Source organism: Ovis aries, unplaced genomic scaffold, assembly GCF_016772045.2.
Source record: "Ovis aries strain OAR_USU_Benz2616 breed Rambouillet unplaced genomic scaffold, ARS-UI_Ramb_v3.0 scaffold_90, whole genome shotgun sequence".
In the NCBI taxonomy this organism is placed as follows: Eukaryota; Metazoa; Chordata; class Mammalia; order Artiodactyla; family Bovidae; genus Ovis; species Ovis aries.
In genome coordinates, this window is record NW_024599829.1 from 839,960 (window position 1) to 865,008 (window position 25,049).

At 39.7% G+C, this 25,049-nt stretch overlaps 2 pseudogenes; both read left to right on the forward strand.

Annotated features, from left to right (window-relative positions):
* The first annotated feature begins 2,861 nt into the window (after positions 1-2,861).
* On the forward strand, positions 2,862-4,410 carry LOC101103372 (olfactory receptor 5M10-like; annotated as a pseudogene).
* Positions 4,411-11,505: 7,095 nt separating this feature from the next.
* On the forward strand, positions 11,506-12,442 carry LOC101103119 (olfactory receptor 5M5-like; annotated as a pseudogene).
* Positions 12,443-25,049: the final 12,607 nt, after the last annotated feature.

The window sequence follows — 25,049 nt, forward strand, 5'->3', positions numbered from 1 at the left end:
TGGAATCCTCTGTCTATGGAATCCTCCAGGCAAGAATACTGGAGTGGGTAGGTACTCCTTTCTCCAGAGGATCTTCTCAACTCAGGAATTGAACCCGTGTTTCCTGCATTGCAGACAGATTTTTTACCATCTGAACCACCAGGGAAGCCCCCTTTCTGCTATCCTGCCCCTCTAATTGCTTTCACCTGATGAAGGTGATGTACCCCCCCCCCAAGAAAAGGCTGTCATAAACAGATGCATCAAATACAAGACACAATTAAGTTTGTGAAATGCTATCAGTTCAGTTCAGTTCAGTTTAGTCGCTCTGTTGTGTCTGACTCTTTGTGACCTCATGGACTGCAGCATGCCAGGCCTCCCTGTCCATCACCAACTCCCAGAGTGTACTCAAACTCATGTCCATTGACTAGGTGATGCCATCTCCATCAGTGCCATTTCAGTTGGTGAAATGCTATAATGTAACTCAAATTCAGGCATCCTTTCTAAATACTGGCCATTTCTTCCACTTCTCTCTGAGTTTTTCTTGCCCAATCTTGTCAGATACTGTGTTCTGTTTTTGAAAAGAAAGGTCGATCAGGGTCTTTTCAAATGAGTTAGTTCTTCGCATCAGGTGGCCAAAGTATTGGAGCTTCAGTTTCAGCATCAGTCCTTCCAATGGATGACTATAATCTTAAGAATTTATAAAAGGAAAACCAAATGATTGTGATCTTAATTGATTTAGATGACTTCTCTTTCATTTTATGACCCTGGTCGATAAGTTCACATATCTCAAGAGGATAATGAAATAGTGTAAATCGCAAAAAAAAAAAAAAAAAAAGCAGACGTGGTTCATTTACAAAGTGATTTAAATGTGACCCATGTCCATTCTTGGCACTGTAGCTATTAATAAGTGTCATTATAACAATGACATACCTGGTTATGTGCTATTGAAAGAAAGTGTAGATTTTTCTAACATGGCCTTCATGGTCTCCCTTATGTACCAATGTTGAGAAATGCACTTTATGATTTTTTACATACTTTCTCAACTTTAGGGGTAATATAATTATTATTATCAGTGTTTCCTTTTACATGCTTTAAATAACTTAGAATTATTGTTGTAGAGTAGATCCTTATTCCCTACAAGAGTTAAAATGAGGTAGAGTTACAATAAAATCATCACAGTTTGGGGATGTGTCTGTCCGTCATCTTAGAATAATTGTCTCTTGTCCTAAGAGGAAACTTTTCATACATTACTTTACCCCAATAACACACTTAATGCATTATTACCGTCGAGACCAGCTCAACAAGCAAGGTTCCAAAAGCACGATACGGCAAGAGAATGAGAAACGAGACACAAGAATTCAGAGAAAAGCGAGGATCAGGGGACCAACACTGCTCCAAGGTGAAGGTGCCAAAACTGAATCCAAGCCAGCTTTATTATACTTTCAGCTGTGAATGAAAGAATATATGGGGAGTTAAACTATAACTCACGTGGCCTTTAGGGCCAAAGAACAAAATGATCATTAACCATTGAGTAATTAGGAAACAGTAATCAATAACAAATCAGTAACTAAGACTAGTATTTTTATCTATAGATTTTCCTCCAGATACATAAAACACATGACTCTGAGATGCCAGTTGAGAAACAGTCTGGGGTTGGTTTTCCGACCCCAGGATCATATCTTGTTTTCAAGATTATGAATTGTTTCCTCTAGACTTGTTCCAAGAGTCTCATGCCTTATAACATCCAGTTTATCAATAATTATAAATTTTTTCTGTGGCCCTTGCTGGGGCCTGCTTTTCTTTTATTCTTTCTGTCTCTTACAATTACTACTCCAACAATGTGTTTAATGCATTTAATATATTATTTCTCCCCAAATAATATGTTTAATACATTATTGCTCCTTCAATTAATAGTTACCATGTGTATGTATAAAAATATACACATATTACTTATGTACTAATTGCTTACCTGTTTTTGCAAAACAAAACAAAACAAAACCACTGGTTTATTTTGTACCCCAGGAATCAACTTTTGCCCTCAACAAGTGACTGTAATATAGAAAGACAAGGATATCTTGAGATGTCTTAAAAGTCAATTAAGATTTGGTGAAGACCACCAGAGATAGTCAAGAGTGGATAAAATGAACATACATCGCAAGGTGAGGGGCTATCTTTAAAATAACCTTGAGGTTAGAGTGGCAGGTTAGAAGACAGACACTGTTTCTATAAAGATATCTCTATTCCACTTACTTAAGCCTGTTAGCTGTGAAAAAATGAGTTTCAATTACTGATGCTTTGGACACCACATCAAAATTATAGTAAAAATAAAGGAACATAATTTCAAAGAGAAACAATATTTAAAGAAATTATCAGTGGTCAATTCATGCTAATGTTTTCTAGAAAAGATAAAAGCTTTTCAACTATTAAAAGAATAGCAGAGAAACATTTAAAAATATGTAAAGAAACTGTATTTCCTTTATGTAAAGAAACTGCATTAAGTTAGATACTGAAAATACATAGTTCATGCTTACTAGCTTATTTGGGTCTTTAAAGTACTTTTGATGTGGCCCATTTATAAAATCTTTACTGAATTTGTTACATTATTAGTATAGTTTTATGTTTTGGTTTTATGGCCATGAAGCATCTGGGATCTTAGCTGTCTAACTGGGAACCAAACACACAGGCACTGCATTAGAAGGTGACGTTTTAACCACTGGATTGCCAGGGAAGTCTCCTACGTTATCTCTTTATACCACAAGTATTTATGAGTTTGAAAGGAATAGGCCTCAGATGACACAATGTGAGTAGTGGAAAAAATGACAAAGGACCAATTTATTGTTATTTCCTTTACTTTAGATATCATTGGAAGCTTAACAAACACAATGTTAAAGGAAAACTACACAGAGGTGACTGAGTTTATCCTCCTGGGACTGACAGACCGAGCTGAGTTGTGATCTGTTTATTTGTGGTCTTCCTAGTCATCTACCAGATCACAGTTGTTAGTAATGTGAGCATGATTTTGTTAATCAGAACTGACTCAAAGCTTCAGCCACCTTTCCTTTGTAGATCTCTGTTATGCCACCAATGTAACTCCTCAAATGCTGGTAAATCTCTCATCTGAGAGAAAAACTATTTATTTCCTTGGTTGCTTTATACAGTTTGACTTTTTCATTTCCTTGGGGTTCACAGATAGCTATATTCTCACAGCAATGGCATATGACTGATACATGGCCATCTGCAAACACTTGTTTAGTTCAGTACAGCTACTCAGTCGTGTCCGACTCTTTGCGACTCCCATGAATTGCAGCACGCCAGGCCTCCCTGTCCATCACCAACTCCCAGAGTTCACTCAGATTCATGTCCATCGAGTCAGTGATGCCATCCAGCCATCTCATCCTCTGTCGTTCCCTTCTCCTCCTGCCCCCAATCCCTCCCAGCATCAGAGTATTTTCCAATGAGTCAACTCTTTGCATGAGGTGTCCAAAGTACTGGAGTTTCAGCTTTAGCATCACTCCTTCCAAAGAAATCCCAGGGTTGATCTCCTTCAGAATGGACTGGTTGGATCTCCTTGCAGTCCAAGGGACGCTCAAGAGTCTTCTCCAACACCACAATTCAAAAGCATCAATTCTTTGGTGCTCAGCTTTCTTCACAGTCCAGCTCTCACATCCATACATGACCACTGGAAAAACCATAGCCTTGACTAGACAGGCAGAAATGGTGTGGACCTAACAGAAGCAGAAGATATTAAGAAGAGGTGGCAAGAATGCACAGAAGAACTGTACAAAAAAGATCTTCAAGACCAAGATGATCATGATGGTATGATCACTCACCTAGAGTCAGACATCCTGGAATGTGAAGTCAAGCAGGCCTTAGAAAGCAAACCCTTTTTATATAGCATCAAAATGTCCTGAGGTATCTGCCTCTCTTTTGTTACTACATTTTATATTTATGGCTTGCAAATGGTCTTACCCAGACCATCCTGATGCTCCATCTCTCCTGTGGACTTAATGAAATCAACCACTTTTACTGTACCGACCCACCGCTCTTAGTCCTGGCCTGCTCTGATACTTATGCCAAAGAGACTGCCATGTTCGTGGGGGCTGGTTCCAACCTCACGTGTTCTCTCACCATCATCCTCATCTACATTTTCATCTTTAGAGCCATTCTGAGTATCCGCTCTGCAGAAGGGAGGCACAAGGCCTTCTCCACCTGTGGGTCTCACCTGACGGCTGTCACTGTATTTTATGGGACACTGTTCTGCATGTATCTGAGGCCCCCTTCTGAGACATCTGTAGAATAGGGCAAAATTGTAGCTGTTTTTTATATTTTTCTGAGTCCTATGCTAAACCCTTTGATCTACAGCCTTCAGAACAAAGATGTTAAAAGAGTAATAAAAAAAAAGTGATTCAAGAGAAATTGTTTGTCAAATAGGGTACACATTTGGTCTGCTGCTGCTGCTGCTAAGTCGCTTCAGTCTTGTCCGACTCTGTGCAACCCATAGACGGCAGCCCATCAGGCTCCCCCGTCCTGGGGATTCTCCAGGCAAGAACACTGGAGTGGGTTGCCACTTCCTTCTCCAATGCATGAAAGTGAAAAGTGAAAGCGAAGTCATTCAGTCATGTCCGACTCATCACGACCCCATGGACTGCAGCCCACCAGACTCCTCCGTGTATGGGATTTTCCAGGCAAGAGTACTGGAGTGGGTTGCCATTGCCTTCTCCAACACATTTGGTAAGTGGTATGTAATATTTTGCATTCTCTGACAAATTACAGACAATATTAAATTAGTAAGTCCCTTTTTGTCTTTTTTTATTTCTTTTGTAATTCACTTACGAGACATGAAAGAATGTGTTGGGTAATTACCTTGTGATATTTCAATGTATTTAAAATGAATATCACATAGAAATTCAATGAAAAAACAAGAAACCATTATTATTGCTCTCTAAAATTAATAAAGGCCAGATAATTCTACCCATAGTACTCAAAACAGTAAAAAGTTATAAAAGTCAGAATTCTCAAATATTGCTAAGACAATGACAATTTGTTATATATGGAGGGTTAATAATTTCCAAACTATTTTTCAAAACTTGTAAACCATCAGTTCAGTTCAGTTCAGTCACTCAGTTGTGTCCGATTCTTTGCGACCCCAGGAATCGCAGAATGCCAGGCCTCCCTGTCTATCACCATCTCCCAGAGTTCACTCAGACTCACGTCCCTCGAGTCCATGATGCCATCCAGACATCTCATCCTCAGTCTTCCCCTTCTCCTCCTGCCCCCAATCCCTCCAGCATCAGAGTTTTTTCCAATGAGTCAACTCTTCGCATGAGGTGGCAAAAGTACTGGAGTTTCAGCTTCAGCATCATTCCTTCCAAAGAAATCCCAGGGTTGATTTCCTTCAGAATGGACTGGTTGGATCTCCTTGAAGTCCAAGGGACTCTCAAGAGTCTTCTCCAACACCACAGTTCAAAAGCATCAATTCTTCCGTGCTCAGCCTTCTTCACAGTCCAACTCTCACATCCATACATGACCACAGGAAAAAACCATTGCCTTGACTAGACAGACCCTAGTCGGCAAATCAATGTCTCTACTTTTGAATATGCTATCTAGGTTGGTCATAACTTTTCTCCCAAGGAATAAGTGTCTTTTAATTTCATGGCTGCAGTCACCATCTGCAGTGATTTTGGAGCCCCCAAAATAAAGTCTGACACTGTTTCCACTGTTTCCCCATCTATTTGCCATGAAGTGATTGGACCAGTTGCCATGATCTTCGTTTTCTGAATGTTGAGCTTTAGGCCAACGTTTTTGCTCTCCTCTTTCACTTTAATCAAGAGGCTTTTTAGTTACTCTTCACTTTCTGCGATAAGGGTGGTGTCATCTGCGTATCTGAGTTTATTGATATTTCTCCCGGCAATCTTGATTCCAGCTTATGTTTCTTCCAGTCCAGCATTTTTCATGATGTACTCTGCATAGAAGTTAAATAAGCAGGGTGACAATATACAGCCTTGATGTACTCCTTTTCCTATTTGGAACCAGTCTGTTGTTCCATGTCCAGTTCTAACTGTTGCTTCCTGACCTGCATACAGATTTCTCAAGAGGCAGGTCAGGTGGTCTGTATTCCCATCTCTTTTAGAATTTTCCATAGTTTATTGTGATCCACACAGTCAAAGGCTTTGGCATAGTCAATAAAGCAGAAATAGATGTTTTCCTGGAACTCTCTTGCTTTTTCCATGATCCAGTGGATGTTCGCAATTCGATCTCTGGTTCCTCTGCCTTTTCTAAAACCACCTTGAACATCAGGGAGTTCACGGTTCACGTATTGCTGAAGCCTGGCTTGCAGAATTTTGAGCATTACTTTACTAGCATGTGAGATGAGTGCAATTGTGGGGTAGTTTGAGCCTTCTTTGGCATTGCCTTTCTTTGGGATTGGAATGAAAACTGACCTTTTCCAGTCCTGTGGCCACTGCTGAGTTTTCCAAATTTGCTGGCATATTGAGTGCAGCACTTTCACAGCATCATATTTCAGGATTTGAAACACCTCAGTTGGAATTCCATCACCTCCACTAGCTTTGTTGGTAGTGATGCTTTCTAAGGCCCACTTGACTTCACATTCCAAGATGTCTGGCTCTAGATTAGTGATCACATCATCATGATTATCTGGGTCGTGAAGATCTTTTTTGTACAGTTCTTCCATGTATTCTTGCCACCTCTTCTTAATATCTTCTGCTTCTGTTAGGTCCATACCATTTCTGTCCTTTATCGAGCCCATCTTTGCATGAAATGTTCCCTTGGTATCTCTAATGTTCTTGAAGAGATCTCTAGTCTTTCCCATCCTGTTATTTTCCTCTATTTCTCTGCATTGATCTCTGAAGAAGGCTTTCTTATCTCTCTTTGCTATTCTTTAGAACTCTGCATTTAGATGCCTATATCTTTTCTTTTCTCCTTTGCTTTTAGAGGAAAAGTTTTTTGTTTGTTTGATTTTCCTTTGCGTACATTATACATCCATTAAAATATTTGAGTATGTCAAGCTACTTCTCAAATATATTTAGGCCTTAGTACTAACCTATTTCTGGAGAAGGAAATGGCAACCCACTCCAGTATTCTTGCTTGGAGTATCCCATAGCCTGAAGAGCCTGGTGAGCCCTGGTTCATGGGATCACAAAAAGTTGGACATGACTGAGCAACTAAAACACACACACACTGGTCTATTTAAGCTTCCCTGTGGCTCAGATGGTAAAGAATCTGCCTGCAAAGCAGGAGACCTGAGTTCAGTCTTTGAGTTGGGAAGTTCCCCTGGAGGAGAGCATGGCAACCCATTCCAGTATTCTTGCCTGGAGAGTCCCCTTGGACAGAGGAGCCTGGTGGCCTACAGTCCCTGGAGTCACAAAGAATCGGACATGACTAAGTGACTAATCACACAGTGGAATCCTCATTCATAAAACTTTTGACAGAAATCTCCATTAAGCAGTAAGTCTACTTTTTAATGAAATAACAGAAGTACCTTAGAGTATTTTAATTCTAGTTATATTCTTATAACTTATATGCTTCTAACTTATGTGGCATCATTTGGGAGTATATACTTAATTATTGACAATAATTTTTATTTTAAAATGAACTTTAAATATTATTATATATGAGTGTAATTATGATTATATTAAATGTTTATTTAATATCAATATTCCTTTAACTTTCGTGAACTTTGTCAGTGAATTTCTCACTGTTCTCTTTCCCCCTACTCTTCAAGTTTAGTTTTCTTCTGTGCATTATATACCCTTATATCAGGTTATTTCAGTGAGAATTTGTGTGAGACTAATTCTCCTTTTTTTATTTTTCTGAGAATTTCTTGCTTTAATTCCCAAAGAATTTGTTTGTTTGTTTGTTTTGAGGAATCAACTGAATTTTTTTTTGGGGGGGGCTTTATTTTTTTTTTAATTTTTACTTTATTTTACTTTACAATACTGTATTGGTTTCGACATACATTGACCTGAATACACCATGGGCGTTAATTTTTAATCAATTAAAAAACAAATGAAAGGTATTTGCCAGTTGCCTTGTTAGTTTATTCTTTAAAAAGAAGAGATTTTTTGTGGTTGTTAATAGTCTGAAAGACTTCTACTAGAAATAATTGAAGCCTAGCTTATAAGGTCCCAAGTTTCTCCACATCCATGCTGTCTCTGAAAAATCTCTCTTCTTTCACAGGTAGGATTAGTTATTGTTAAAATATACGTTGTAATTTACAAATAAGTATTTTAATAACTAAAACTTATGCTTGAAACATTCTCTGATGAATTAGCAAGTGTCTTGGTTTAAATTTGCTGTTCTTAAAGAGTATGTGAAAGTTACTCAGTCGTGTCTGACTCTTTGAAACCCTATGGATCATATAGCCCATGGAATTCTCCAGGCCAGAAAACTGGAGTGGGTGGCATTTCCCTTCTCTAGGGGATCTTTCCAACCCAGGGATATAAATATTTATAAATGTATGGTAGAGTAACATAATAATGGAAAAAACTATATCAAAGGCCACATGAGACAGCCTCAATGGTGAGGGTGAGTATCAACAGTACAAAATTTATTTGTTCCAGAGCTACTTCTGTCCACTTGCAAATACTTCTCTCTGAGTTTCCCAGCTCAACCATGTAGGATGTTGTGTTCTATTTTTGTAAAAGAAGGTTATTACCATAAAGTATCAGTATCGTTAAATTATCTGGAATGTTCATTCCTTGCACTGTCTCATTTTCAAACACACACACACACACACAAAGATTGGATATATTATTAGGGTTTTTGATGAATGACCATAAACAGAGGCATTAGATGCAATCCCAGAACCAAAATAATGGCTTCTCATTATGACACTTGCTATAATGTTATGAACTTAAATAATTATGATTTCATTGATTTAGGTGACTTGTCTTGCCCTTTACTACCCTACTTAGTAGGTCCAAAATTCTTAAAAGCAGAATGAGTTAATGCAAGTGGGCAAGAAAGCAGGAGTGATTCATTTACCATGTGCTTTACAATGTGACCAGTGTCCATCCTTTAGTACTGTAGTTATTAATAAGAGCCAGTATAACATTGACACATCTGTATCTGAGCTATTGAAAAAAAATGTAATTTTTTTGCAGGATCATTGTAATGGTAATTTCTATCCTGCAGAGATATTGGGAGGTGAATTTTATGATTTCTTACCTATAGATTCAGCTGTATGTGTAATTTTATTATTGTTGTTATTAACAGTATGACATATGTTTTAAAGAACATATTTAATTCATGCTCTAGCGTTTTTCTTTACTTTTTGCAAGAGTTAAAATGAGGTATGGTTACAGCAAAATCATTATGATTTGGGGATGTGTTTCACAATCTTTTGCAATGATTGCATTCTCCCATGGGGTGAGTTTAAGTATATTGTGTGTGTGTTAATCACTCAGTCATATCCTACTCTTTGCTACCACATGGGCTATATCCTCCCCCAGGCTCCTCTGTCCATGAAATCCTCCAGGCAAGAATACTGGAGTGGGTTGCCATTTTCTTCTCCAGGGGATCTTCCTGATCCAGGGACAGAACTCAGGTCTCCTGCATTGCAGGCAAATTCTTTACCTTCTGATCCACCTGGGAATATTTTCCTTTAATCATTACCTTTTAGGTTGTTTAATTTTCTCTCTCTCTCTCTCTCTATATATATATATATATATATGTGTGTGTGTGTGTGTGTGTGTGTGTGTATGTGGGTGTGGCTGTGTGTGTGTATACCTATGCACATACACATATCACTCAGTACTGTATGCTCACTATTTTTATACAAACACACTGATTTAAGTCCCATGAATCAATTTTTACACCCAATAATTGGTTATGATACACAAATCCAAGAATGTCCTTAGCTAAAATTGTAAAAGTTAAGTAAGCTTTGGTGATATGAGGGCCACCTGAGATAGACACAAGTGGGGAAAATGAACATGCATTGCAGAGTGAGGGATCAGCTTGAAAATGATCTTGGTCCTACGGGGGTAGGTAGACAGATTCTATTTCTACAAAAACATATCTGTACCACTTCCTTAAGTCTACGTAGCTGAGAAAACACATGAGCTTCAATGACTGATGCTTAAGATAGTGTTGTTGTTGACTCACTAACTCATGTAGGACTCCTTTATGGTTCCATGGGCTGCAGCCCACAAGGTTTTTTTGTCCATGGGATTTCCCAGCAAGAATGTTTCAGTGGATACCCATTTCCTTCTCCAGGGGATCTTCCTGACCCAGGGGTCAAACTCATGTCTCCTGCAAGCAGGCAGATTCTTTTGCTTTAGATACTACATCAAAAGGGATACTAAAAAGCAAAGACTAATAATTTCAAAGAAAAGCAATATTCAAAGAAACTATAAGTAAACATTTCATAGTAGTATTTGCAGAAAAGAGAAATGTTTTTCAAATATGAAAACACTTGCAGAAAAGCATTGAAAATATGACTGCTTTATATAAAAGTGTGAATGTACATAAAGGAGCTCTATGTTAAGCTAATTATAGAAAACATCAATTACAAGTTTACTGAGCTGGAATCAAGATTGCTGGGAGACATATCAATAATCTCAGATATGCAGATGACACCACCCTTATGGCAGAAATGAAGAGGAACTAAAAAGCCTCTTGATGAAAGTGAAAGTGGAGAGTGAAAAAAAAGTTGGCTTAAAGCTCAACATTCAGAAAATGAAGAACATGGCATCTGGTCCCATCACTTCATGGGAAATAGATGGGGAAACAGTGGAAATAGTGTCAGATTTTATTTTGGTGGGCTCCAAAATCACTGCAGATGGTGACTGCAGCCATGAAATTAAAAGACACTTACTCCTTGGAAGGAAAGTTATGACCAACCTAGATAGCATATTCAAAAGCAGAGACATTACTTTGCCAACAAAGGTCCGTCTATTCAAGGCTATGGTTTTTCCAGTGGTCATGTATGGATGTGAGAGTTGGACTGTGAAGAAGGCTGAGCACCGAAGAATTGATGCTTTTGAACTGTGGTGTTGGAGAAGACTCTTGAGAGTCCCTTGGACTGCAAGGAGATCCAACCAGTCCATTCTGAAGGAGATCAGCCCTGGGATTTCTTTTGAGGGAATGATGCTGAAGCTGACACTCCAGTACTTTTGCCACCTCATGCGAAGAGTTGACTCATTGGAAAAGACTCTGATGCTGAGGGGGATTCAGGGCAGGAGGAGAAGGGAACGACAGAGGATGAGATGGCTGGATGGCATCGCTGACTCGGTGGACGTGAGTCTGAGTGAACTCCAGGTGTTGATGATGGACAGGGAGACCCGGCATGCTGCGATTCATGGGGTCACAAAGAGTCAGACACGACTGAGTGACTGAACTGAACTGAACTGAACTGAGGCTATTTCTTTACGTCACATGTATTTACAAGTCTGAAAGAAAAGGAATAAGTATTAAATGACATGATGTAGGAAATGAAAAAATGATAAAAGACAAATGAATTCTATTTCCATTACTTTAGCCATTGTTGGAAGCTGAGCAAACACAATGTTAAAGGAAAACTATAGAGAGGTGACTGAGTTTATCCTCCTGGGACTGACAGATCGAGCTGAATTGCAGCCTGTGCTTTCTGTGGTCTTCCTAGTCATCTACCTGATCACAGTTGTCGGTAATGTGGGCATGATTTTGTTAATCAGAACTGACTCAAAGCTTCAGACTCCAATGTACTTCTTCCTCAGCCACCTCGCCTTTGTAGATCTCTGTTATGCCACCAATGTCACTCCTCAGATGCTGGTCAATCTCTTATCAAAGAGAAAAGATATTTCCTTCCTTGGTTGTGTCATACAATTTCACTTGTTCATTTCCCTGGTGATCACAGATTATTATATTTTGTCAGTGATGGCTTATGATCGCTACATGGCCATCTGCAAACCCTTGTTATATGGCAGCAAGATGTCCCAAGGTGTCTACCTTTCTCTTGTTGCTGATCCTTATATTTAACACTTTGCAAATGGTCTTGCCTAGATCATCCTGATGCTCCATATCTCCTTCTGTGGACCGAATGAAATCAACCACTTTCACTATGCAGACACACTGCTCTTAATCTTGGCTTGCTCAGATATTTATGTCAAAGAGACTGCCATGTTCGTGGGGGCTGGTTTCAACCTCATGTGTTCTCTCACCATCACCTCATCTCCTACATTTTCATCTTCACAAAAATTCTGTGTATCCATTCTGCAGAAGGGAGGCACAAGGCCTTCTCCACCTGTGGATCTCACCTGAGGGCTATCACTATATTTTATGGGACATTGTTCTGCATGCCTCTGAGACCCCCTTCTGAGACATATGTAGAACAGGGAAAAGTGTAGCTGTTTTTTATATCTTTGTGAGTCCTATGCTAAATCCTTTTATCTACAGCCTTCAAAACAAAGATGTTAAAAGAGCATTAAGGAAAGTAATTCAAAGGAAACTGTTCACCAAATAGGGTAAACATTTTGATCACAGGTATTTAACATAGCTGTATCCTCTGAGCATTTATTGAACATTTTAAATTATTTTTTGTCTTTTGTAATTGGCCTATTATATTTACAAGAATTTGTCAAATTATTAGCTTGTGTGGTCTTAGTTTATTTAAAATGAATACTGCAGGGGGCGGTCCTAAGATGGCAGAGGAATAGGATGGGGAGACCACTTTCTTCCTCACAAATTCATCAAAAGAACATTTGAACGCTGAGAAAATTCCACAAAACAACTTCTGAATGCTGGCAGAGAACATCAAGCATCCGGAAAAGCAGCCAATTGTCTTCAAAAGGAGGCCCTCTCACAGAACAAAGGGCTGACTAGAGCTATGCTAAAAGCCCTAACCTAAGACACCATCAGGCCTGCTCACAGAAAGGACTGAGCACAGCTAGCTGGCTTCAGACCACCCATTCCCCTCAGTGACAGGCAGGCAAAGGCAGCCAGAGCTGGAAGGGGGCAGTCACAGCCCCAGAGAGGAATCATCTACCAAACTACAAGCAGGCTTCATTGCTAACCAAGACTTCTTGGGATTCTGGATGGTCAACATCTGCTGTAGAAGGTGCACCGGTTGTACACCCAGAAAACTGGGCAGCAGGGACGGGGGAGGGGATAAGTCGCAGCAACCTCGTTCACCAAATACCTGGTCACCTGAGCTGCTCAGATCTGGGAAGGGCACAAAACGCAGGCCCAACCGAGTCTGTGCCTCTGAGGACTACCCAAATACCTGAACCTGAGCGGCTTAGACCTGGCAAGTGCATACAACCCAGGGCCAGCCTCAGACAGTTCCCGGCAGAGCAACCTAGAGCATGAGCAGTGCAGACAGGGAAAGCACACACACCGTGAGTGGGGGCAAACCCAGTGTGGCCGAGACACTGCGAGCACACGCCAGTGTTATTTGTTTGCAGTGTCCCTCCCTCCCCACAGCACAACTGAACAAGTGAGCCTAAAAGAGTGTCCACCACCGCCCCCTTGTGCCAGGGTGGAAATTAGACACTGAAGGGACCAGCGAACAGAAGAAGCTAAAACAGAGGGGCCCTCCTTGGAAGTGACAGGTGCAATACATTAAAACCCTGTAGATAGTACCAACTACATAGGAAGGAGGCCTATAGATCTTGAGAGATATAAGCTGGATCAAGGAACTATCCAAAAATGAACTGACTCCACACTGCCCACAACACCACCAGAGAAAGTCCTAGATATAGTTTTACTATTTTTACTATATTTTTTATTTTAATTTTTTTATTTTAAATCCTCTATTACTCCTTTAATTTTCATTTTTATAACCTACTATTACTCTGCCAAAAAAAGAGAGATCCTATTTTTTAAAGCAAACTTCATATATATATATATATATATATATATATATATATATATATATATTATAATTTTTGTGAATTTTTTTCTTTTTCATATTATTGTATTTTGGAAAATCCAACCTCTACTCTAGATTTTTAATCTTTGCTTTTTGATATTTAGTATCAATTTTGTACCTTTAAGAACCCAATCTTCAGTACCCATTTTTACTTGGGAGTGAGATTACTGGCTTGACTGCTCTCTCCCCATTTGGATTCTCCTTTTTCTCCACCAGGTCGCCTATCTCCTCCCTCCCCCTTCTCTTCTCTGCCCAACTCTGTGAATCTCTTTGTGTGTTCCGGACGGTGGAGACGACTTAAGGAACTGATTAGCGGCTGGATCTGTCTCTCTCCTTTTGATTCCCCCCTTTATCCTCCTGGCCACCTCTGTCTCCTTTCTCCCTCTTGTCTTCTCTGTATAACTCCGTGAACATCTCTGAGTGGTCCAGACTGTGCAGCGCACATAAGGAAGTGATTACTGGCTAGCTTGCTCTCTCCTCTTTCGATTCCACCTAATCTCATCCTGGTCACTTTTATCTCCCTCCTCGCTCTTCTCTTCTCTATATAACTCTGTGAACCTCTCTGGGTGTCCCTCACTGTGGAGAAACTTTTCATCTTTAACCTAGATGTTTTATCAATGGTGCTGTATAGATGGAGAAGTCTTGAGGCTACTGTAAAAATAAGACTGAAAAACAGAAGCAGGAAGCTTAAGTCCAAATCCTGAGAACACCAGAGAACTCCTGACTCCAGGGAACATTAATAAACAGGAGTTCATCAAATGCCTCCATGAAAGTGAAAGTGAAGTCGCTCAGTCATGTCCGACTCTTTGCGACCCCGTGGACTATAACCCACCAAGCTCCTTTATCCAAGGGATTCTCCAGGCAAGAATATTAGAGTGGGTTGCCATTTCCTTCTCCAGGGGATCTTCCTGACCCAGGGATCGAACCCAGGTCTCCCACATTGCAGTGAGACACTTTAACCTCTGAGCCACCAGGAAAGCCCCTACACTGAAACCAAGCACCACCCAAGAGCCAACAAGTCCCAGAGCAAGACATACCATGCAAATTCTCCAGCAACACAGGAACTCACCCCTGAGTTTCAATATACAGGCTGCCCAAAGTCACTCCAAACCCACTGACATCTCATAACTCATTACTGGACACTTCATTGCACTCCAGAGAGAAGAAGTCCAGCCCCACCCACCAGAATACTGACACAAGCTTCCCTAACCAGGAAACCTTGATAAGTCACCTGTGAAACCCCACCCATAGCAAGGAAACTCCACAATAGAGAGAACTCCACAAACTGCCAGAATACAGAAAGGCCACCCCAAACAGAGCAATATAGCCCAGATTGCTGTACCCAGCAAGGATCTCATTCAAATATGAAGGAGAAATTAAAAGCTTTCCAGACAAGCAAAAGCTGAGAGAATTCAGCACCACCAAACCAGCTCTCCAATAAATGCTAAAGGATCTTCTCTAGACAGGAAACACACAAAGGATGTATAAACTTCAACCCCAAACAATAAAGTAAATGGCAATGGGATCATACTTATTAATAATTACCTTAAATGTAAATGGGTTGAATGCCCCAAGCAAAAGACAACGATTGGCTGAATGGATACAAAAACAAGACCCCTATATATGTTGTCCACAAGAGACCCACCTCAAAACAAGGGACACATACAGGCTGAAAGTGAAGGGCTGGGAAAATATATTCCACGCAAATAGAGACCAAAAGAAAGCAGGAGTTTCAATACTCATATCAGATAAAATAGACTTTAAAACAAAGGCTGTGAAAAGAGACAAAGAAGGACATTACATAATGATCAAAGGATCAGTCCAAGAAGAAAATATAACAATTATCAATATATATGCACTCCATATAAGAGCACTGCAATATGTAAGACAAATGTTAACAAGTATGAAAGGGGAAATGAACAATAACACAATAATAGTGGCAGACTTTAATACCCCACTCACACCTAGGGATAGACCACTAAACAGAAAATTAACAAGGAAACACAAACCTTAAATGATACAATAGACCAGTTAGACCTAATTGATAGTTACAGGACATTTCACCACAAAATAATGAAATTCACCTTTTTCTCAAGCACACAGGGAACCTTCTCCAGGATACAGCACATCCTGGGCCTTGATAAATTCAAAAAAATTCAAATCATTCCAAGCATCTTTTCTGACCATAATGCAGTAAGATTAGATCTCAATTACAGGAGAAAAACTATTAAAAATCCCAACATATGGAGGCTGAAAAACACGCTGCTGAATAACCAACAAATCACAGAAGACATTTTTAAAAAATCAAAATATACATAGAAATCAATGATAATGAAAACACAACAACCCAAAACCTGTGGGACACTGTAAAAGCAGTGCTAAGGGGAAGGTTCATAGCAATACAGGCATACCTCAAGAAACAAGAAAAAAGTCAAATAAATAACTTAACTCTACACCTAAAGCAATTAGAAAAGGAAGAAATGAAGAACCCCAGAGTCAGTAGAAGAAAAGAAATCTTAAAAATTGGGGCAGAAATAAATGCAAAAGAAACAAAGGAGACCATAGAAAAAATCAACAAGGCCAAAAGCTGGTTGTTTGAAAGGATAAATAAAATTGAAAAACCATTAGCCAGACTCATCAAGAAACAAAAGGAGAAAAATCAAAACAATAAAATTAGAAATGAAAATGGAGAGATCACAACAGACAACACAGAAATACAAAGGATCATAAGAGACTACTATCAGCAATTATATGCCAATAAAATGGACAACTTGGAAGAAATGGATACATTCTTAGAAAAGTACAACTTTCCAAAACTGAACCAGGAAGAAATAGAAAATGTTAACAGACACATCACAAGCACAGAAATTGAAACTGTAATCAGAAATCTTCCAGCAAGCAAAAAGCCCAGGTCCAGAAGGCTTCACAGCTGAATTTTACCAAAATTTAGAGAAGAGCTTCACCTATCCTACTCAAACTCTTCCAGAAATTGCAGAGGAAGGTAAACTTCCAAACTCATTATATGAGGCCACCATCACCCTAATACCAAACCATGACAAAGATGCCACAGAAAAAGAAAACTACAGGCCAATGTCACTGATGAACATAGATGCAAAAATCCTCAACAAAATTCTAGCAAACAGAATCGAGCAACACATTAAAAAGATCACACACCATGACCAAGTGGGCTTTATACCAAGGATGCAAGGATTCTCAATATCCACAAATGAATCAATGTAATACATCACATTAACAAATTGAAAAATAAAAGCCATATGATTATCTCAATAGATGCAGAGAAAGCCTTTGACAAAATTCAACAACGATTTATGATAAAAACTCGCCAGAAAGCAGGAATAGAAGGAACATACCACAACATAATAAAAGCTATATATGACAAACCCACAGCAAACATTATCCTCAATGGTGGAAAATTGAAAGCATTTCCCCTAAAGTCAGGAACAAGACAAGGGTGCCCACTTTCACCGCTACTATTCAACATAGTTCTGGAAGTTTGAGCCACAGCAATCAGAGCAGAAAAAGAAATAAAAGGAATCCAAATTGGAAAATAAGAAGTAAAACACTCACTGTTTTCAGATGACATGATCCTCTACATAGAAAACCCTGAAGACTCCACCAGAAAATTACTAGAGCTAATCAATGAATATAACAAAGTTGCAGGATATAAAATAAAACACAGAAATCCCTTGCATTCCTAAACACTAGTAATGAGAAAAGAGAAAGAGAAATTAAGGAAACAATTCCATTCACCATTGCAATGAAAAGAATAAAATAATTAGGAATATATCTACCTAAAGAAACTAAAGACCTATACATATAAAACTATAAAACACTGGTTAAAGAAATCAAAGAGGACACAAATAGATGGAGAAATATGCCATGTTCTTGGATCAGAAGAATCAATATAGTGAAACTGCGTATACTATCCAAAGCAATCTATACATTCAATGCAATCCCTATCAAGCTACCAAGGGTATTTTTCACAGAGCTAAAATAAATAATTTCACAATTTGTATAGGAACACAAAAACCTCAAATAGCCAAAGCAATCTTGACAAAGAAGAATGGAACTGGAGGAATCAACTTGCCTGACTTCAGGCTCTACTACAAAGCCACAGTTATCAAGACAGTATGGTACTGGCACAAAGACAGAAATACAGATCAATGGAACAAAACAGAAATCCCAGAGATAAATCCAGGCACCTACGGACACCTTATCTTTGACAAAGGAGGCAAGAATATACAATGGAGAAAAGACAATCTCTTTAACAAGTGTTTCGGGGAAAACTGGTTAACCACTTGTAAAAGAATGAAACTAGAACAATTTCTAACACCATACACAAAATAAACTCAAAATGGATCTAAACGTAAGACCAGAAACTATAAAACTCCTAGAGGAGAACATAGGCAAAACACTCTCTGACATAAATCACAACAGGGTATTCTATGACCCACCTCCCAGAATATTGGAAATGAAAGCAAAAATAAACAAATGGGACCTAATTAAACTTAAAAGCTTCTGCACAACAAAGGAAACTATAAGTAAGGTGAAAAGACAGCCTTCAGTATGGGAGAAAATAATAGAAAAAGAAGCAATTGACAAAGAATTAATCTCAAAAATATATAAGCAACTCCTGCAGCTCAATTCCAGAAAACTAAACGACCCAATCAAAAAATGGGCCAAAGAACTAAATAGACATTTCTCCAAAGAAGACATACGGATGGCTAACAAACACATGAAAAGATGCTCAACATTACTCATTATCAGAGAAATGCAAATCAAAACCACAATGAGGTACCATTTCACACGGGTCAGAATGGCTGCAATCCAAATGTCTACAAGCAATAAATGCTGGAGAGAGTGTGGATAAAGGGGAACCCTCTTACACTGTTGGTGGGAATGCAAACTAGTACAGCCACTTTGGAGAACAGTGTGGAGAATCCTTAAAAAACTGGAAGTAGAACTGCCATAGGACCCAGCAATCCCACTGCTGGGCATACACACTGAGGAAACCAGAATTTAAAAAGACACATGTACCCCAATGTTCATCACAGCACTGTTTATAATAGCCAGGACATGGAAGCAACCTAGATGTCCATCAGCAGATGAATGGATAAGAAAGCTGTGGTACATATACACAATGGAGTATTACTCAGCCATTAAAAAGAATACATTTGAATCAGTTCTGATGAGATGGATGGAACTGGAGCCGATTATACAGAGTGAAGTAAGCCAGAAAAAAACACCAATACAGTATACTAACACATATATAAGGAATTTAGAAAGATGGCAATGATGACCCGGTATGCAAGACAGCAAAAAAAGACACAGATGTGTATAGCGGACTTTGGGACTAAGAGGGAGAGGGAGAGGGTGGGATGATTTGGGAGAATGGCATTGAAACATGTATACTATCGTGTAAGAATAGAATCGCCAGTCTATGTCAGATGCAGGATACAGCATGCTTGGGGCTGGTGCATGGGGATGACCCAGAGGGATGTTATGGGGAGGGAGGTGGGAGGGGGGTTCATGTTTGGGAACGCATGTACACCCGTGGTGGATTCATGTCAATGTATGGCAAAACCAATACAGTATTGTAAAGTAAAATAAAGTTAAAATAAAAATTAAAAAATAAATAAATAAAATGGGCTGGAATGGGTGAATTTAACTCAGATGATCATTATATCTACTACTGCAGGCAGGAATCCCTCAGAAGAAATGGAGTAGCCATCAGGGTAAACAAGAGTCCGAAATGCAGTACTTGGATGCAATCTCAAAAACGACAGAATGATCTCTGTTTGTCTCCAAGGCAAACCATTCAATATCACTGTTATCCAAGTCTATGCCCCAACCAGTAACGCTGAAGAAGCTGAAGTTGAACGGTTCTATGAAGACCTACAAGGCCTTTTAGAACTAACACCCAAAAAAGATATCCTTTTCCTTATAGGGGACTGGAATGCAAAAGTAGGAAGTCAAGAAACACCTGGAGTAACAGGCAAATTTGGCCTTAGAATGCGGAAAGAAGCAGGGCAAAGACTAACAGAGTTTTGCCAAGAAAATGCACTGGCCATAGCAAACACCCTCTGGCAACAACACAAGAGAAGTCTCTACACATGAACATCACCAGATGGTCAACACCGAAGTCAGATTGATTATATTCTCTGCAGCAAAAATCGAGAAGATCTATACAGTCAACAAAAACAAGACCAGGAGCTGACTGTGGCTCAGATCATGAACACCTAATTACCAAATTCAGACTTAAATTGAAGAAAGTAGGGGAAACCGCTAGACCATTCAGGTATGACCTAAATCAAATCCCTTATGACTATACAGTGGAAGTGAGAAACAGATTTAAGGGCCTAGGTCTCATAGATAGAGTGCTTGATGAACTATGGAATGAGGTTTGTGACACTGTACAGGAGACAGGGATCAAGACCATCCCCATGGAAAAGGAATGCAAAAAAGCAAAATGGCTGTCTGGGGAGGCCTTAAAAATAGCTGTGAAAAGAAGAGAGGTGAAAAGCAAAGGAGAAAAGGAAAGATATAAGCATCTGAATGCAGAGTTCCAAAGAATAGCAAGGAGAGATAAGAAAGCCTTTTTCAGCGATCAATGTAAACAAATAGAGGAAAACAACAGAATGGAAAAGACTAGAGATCTCTTTAAGAACATTAGAGATACCAAGGGAACATTTCATGCAAAGATGGGCTTGATAAAGGACAGAAATGGTATAAACTGAACAGAACCAGAAGATATTAAGAAGAGGTGGCAAGAGTACACAGAAGAACTGTACAAAAAAGATCTTCATGACCAAGATAATCAAGATGGTGTGATCACTCATCTAGAGCCAGACATCCTGGAATGTGAAGTTAAGTGGGCCTTAGAAAGCATCACTATGAACAAAGCTAGTGGAGGTGATGGAATTCCAATTGAGCTATTTCAAATCCTGAAAGATGATGCTGTGAAAGTGCTGCACTCAATATGCCAACAAGTTTGGAAAACTCAGCAATGGCCATAGGACTGGAAAAGGTCATTTTTCTTCCAGTCCCAAAGAAAGGCAATGCCAAAGAAGGCTCAAACTACCACACAACTGCACACATCTCACATGCTAGTAAAGTAATGCTCAAAATTCTCCAAGCCAGACTTCAGCAATACGTGAACCATGAACTTCCTGATGTTCAAGCTGGTTTTAGAAAAGCCACAGGAACCAGAGATCAAATTGCCAACATCCTCTGGATCATGTAAAAAGCAAGAGAATTCCAGAAAAACATCTATTTCTGCTTTGACTATGCCAAAGCCTTTGACTGTGTGGATCACAATAAACTGTGGACAATTCTGAAAGAGATGGGAATACAGACCACCTGACCTGCCTCTTGAGAAATCTGTATGCAGGTCAGGAAGCAACAGTTAGAACTGGACATTGAACAACAGACTGGTTCCAAATTGAAAAAGGTGTACGTCAAGGCTGTATATTGACACCCTGCTTATTTAACTCTATGCAGAGTACCTCATGAGAAACGTTGAACTGGAAGAAACACACGCTGGAATCAAGATTGCCAGGAGAAATATCAATCACCTAAGATATGCAGATGACACCACCCTTACGGGAGAAAGTAAAGAGGAACTAAAACGCCTCTTAATGAAAGTGAAAGAGTCTCCTTAAGCCAAAAAATTGGCTTAAAGCTCACCATTCAGCAAACAAAGATCATGGCATCCGGTCCCATCACTTCATGGCAAATAGATGGGGAAACAGTGGAAACAGTGTCAGACTTTATTTCGGGTGGCTCCAAAATCACTGCAGATGGTGACTGCAGCCATGAAATTAAAAGACACTTACTCTTTGGAAGAAAAGTTATGACCAACCTAGATAGCATATTCAAAAGCAGAGACATTACTTGGCCAACTAAGATCTGTCTAGTCAAGGCTATGGTTTTTCCAGTGGTCATGTATGGATGTGAGAGTTGGACTGTGAAGAAGGCTGAGCACCGAAGAATTGACGCTTTTGAACTGTGGTGTTAGAGAAGACTCTTGAGAGTCCCTTGGACTGCAAGGAGAACCAACCAGTCCATTCTGAAGGAGATCAACCCTAGGATTTCTTTGCAACGAATGATGCTAAAGCTGACACTCCAGTACTTTGGCCACCTCATGCACAGAGTTGACTCATTGGAAAAGACTCTGATGCTGGGAGGGATTGGGGGCAGGAGAAGGAGACGACCGAGGATGAGATGGCTGGATGGCAATACGGACTCGATGGACATGAGTCTGAGTGAAATCCGGGAGATGGTGATGAACAGGGTGGCCTGGCGTGCTGCGATTCATGGGGTCGCAAAGAGTCAGACACGACTGAGCGACTGAACTGAACTCACCTGAACATTTAAGGTAATTATTGATAAGTATAATCCCACTGCAATTTACTTTATTGTTTTGGGTTCGGGTTTATATGCCCTTTTGTGTTTCCTGTCTAGAGAATATCCTTTAGCATTTGTTGGAGAGCTGGTTTGGTGGTGCTGAATTCTCTCAGCTTTTGCTTGTCTGTAAAGCTTTTGATTTCCCTTCATATTTGAATGAGATCCTTGCTGGGCACAGTAATCTGGGCTGTAGGTTATTTTCTTTCATCACTTTAAGTATGTCTTGCCATTCCCTCCTGGCCTGAAGAGTTTCTATTGAAAGATCTGCAGTTGTCCTTACGGGAATCCCCTTGTGTGTTATTTGTTGTTTTTCCCTTGCTGTTTTTAATATTTGTTCTTTGTGTCTGACCTTTGTTAATTTGATTAATATGTGTCTTGGGGTGTTTCGCCTTGGGTTTATCCTGTTTGGAACTCTCTGGATTTCTTGGACTTGGGTGATGATTTCCTTCCCCATTTTAGGGAAGCTTTCAGCTGTTATCTCCTCAAATATTTTCTCATGGTCTTTCTTTTTGTCTTGTTCTTCTGGGACACCAGTGATTCTTATGTTGGGGTGTTTAACATTGTCCTGGAGGTCTCTGAGATTGTCCTCACTTCTTTTAATTCATTTTTCTTTTTTTCCTCTCTGATTCATTTATTTCTACCATTCTATCTTCTATTTCACTAATCCTATCTTCTGCCTCCGTTATTCTACTATTTGTTGCCTCCAGAGTGTTTCTGATCTCATTTATTGCATTATTCATTATATATTGACTCTTTTTTATTTATTCTAGGTCCTTGTTAAACCTTTCTTGCATCTTCTCAATCCTTGTCTCCAGGCTATTTATCTGTGATTCCATTTTGATATCAAGGTTTTGGATCATTTTCACTATCATTCTTTGGAATTCTTTCTCAGGTAGATTCCCTATCTCTTCCTCTTTTGTTTGGTTTAGTGTGCATTTCTCCTGTTCCTTTATCTGTTGGGTATTCCTCTGTCTCTTCATCTTGGTTATATTGCTCTGTTTGGGGTGGCCTTTCTGTATTCTGGGAATTTGTGGAGTTCTCTTTATTATGGAGTTTCCTCGCTGTGGGTGGGGTTCTATCAGTGGCTTGTCAAGGTTTCCTGGTTAGGGAAGCTTGTGTTGGAGTTCTGGTGGGTAGAGCTGGATTTCTTCTCTCTGGAGTGCAATGAAGTGTCCAGTAATGAGTTATGAGATGTCTATGGTTTTGGAGTAACTTGAGCTGCTCAGGGGTGTGTTCCTGTGTTGCTGGAGAATTTGCGTGGTATGTCTTGCTCTGGAACTTGTTGTCCCTAGGGTGGTGCTTGGTTTCAGTGTAGGTATGGAGGCATTTGATGAGTTCCTATCAATTAATGTTCCCTGGATTCAGGAGTTCTCTGATGTTCTCAGGATTTGGACTTAAGCCTCCTGCTTCTGGTTTTCAGTTTTATTTTTACAGTAGCCTCAAGACTTCTCCATCTGTACAGCACCATGATAAAATATCTAGGTTAAAGATGAAAAGCTTCTCCACATTGAGGAACACCCAGAGAGTTTCACTGAGTTACATGGAGAAGAGAAGAGGGAGGGGGTAGTTAGAGGTGACTGGAATGAGATGAGGTGGGATCAAAAGAGGAGAGAGCAAGCTAGCCAGTAATCACTTCCTTTTGTGCGCTGCACAGTCTGGACCACTCGGAGATGTTCATGGAGTTATACAGGGAAGATGAGAGGGAGGAAGTAGACAGAGGTGGCCAGGAGGATAAAAGAGGAAAATGAAAAGGAGAGAGACAGATCCAGCCAGTAACCAGTTCCCTAAGTGTTCTCCATCATCTGGAACACACAGAGATTCACAGAGTTGGGCAGAGAAGAGAAGGGGGAGGGAGGAGACAGAGACAACCTGGTGGAGAAAAAGGAGAGTCCAAAGGAGGAGAGAGTGGTCAAGCCAGTAATCTCGCTCTCAGGTAAAATTGGATACTGAAGATTGGGTTTTCAAATGTACAAAATTGACAACAAATACCAAAAAGCAAAGATTAAAAATCTAGAGTAGATGTTGGATTTTCAAAAATACAATATTCAAGAAAAGAAGAAGAAGAAAAAAAAAGATGAGAATTATTAAAAAACAACAACAATCACAAAACATATATATATATATATATATATATGACTTTAAAAATAGGGTCTTTTTTTTGAAAAGTAATAGTAGGTTACAAAAATTAAAATTAAAGGAGAAATAGAGGACTTAAAATTTTTTTAAGTTAAAAAAAGAAGAAGAGAAGAAGAAAAAACAATCAAACAACAATATCAACAAAAAGAGAGAGAGAATGGTAGTAAAAATAGTAAAGATATATCTGGCTGTTTCTCTGGTGTTGTCGGCAGTGTGGGGTCACTTCCAAGGCAGTTCCCGCTGTTTAGCTTCCATTTGCTGGTCTCTTCAGTGTCTGATTTCCACCCTGACACAACGGGGTGGTGGTGGACACTTTTTTTTTTCCCCCTTAGGCTCACTTGTTCATTCGTGCTGTGGGGAGGGAGCGATGCTGCAAACAAATAACACTGGCATGTGCTCGCAGTGTCTCAGCCACACTGGTCATGCCCCTGCACACAGTGCACACCTCTCAGGCGCTATGTTGCTCCACTGGGAACACTCTGAGGCCGGCCCTAGGCTGCATGCACCTCCCCGGTCTAAGCCACTCAGGCTCGGCTCTCAGGTATCCCTCAGAGGTGCAGATTTGGTTGGGCCTGCGTTTTGTGGCCTTCCCAGGACCGAGTAGTTCAGATGTTGGTGAGTGGGGTCGCTGCGACTT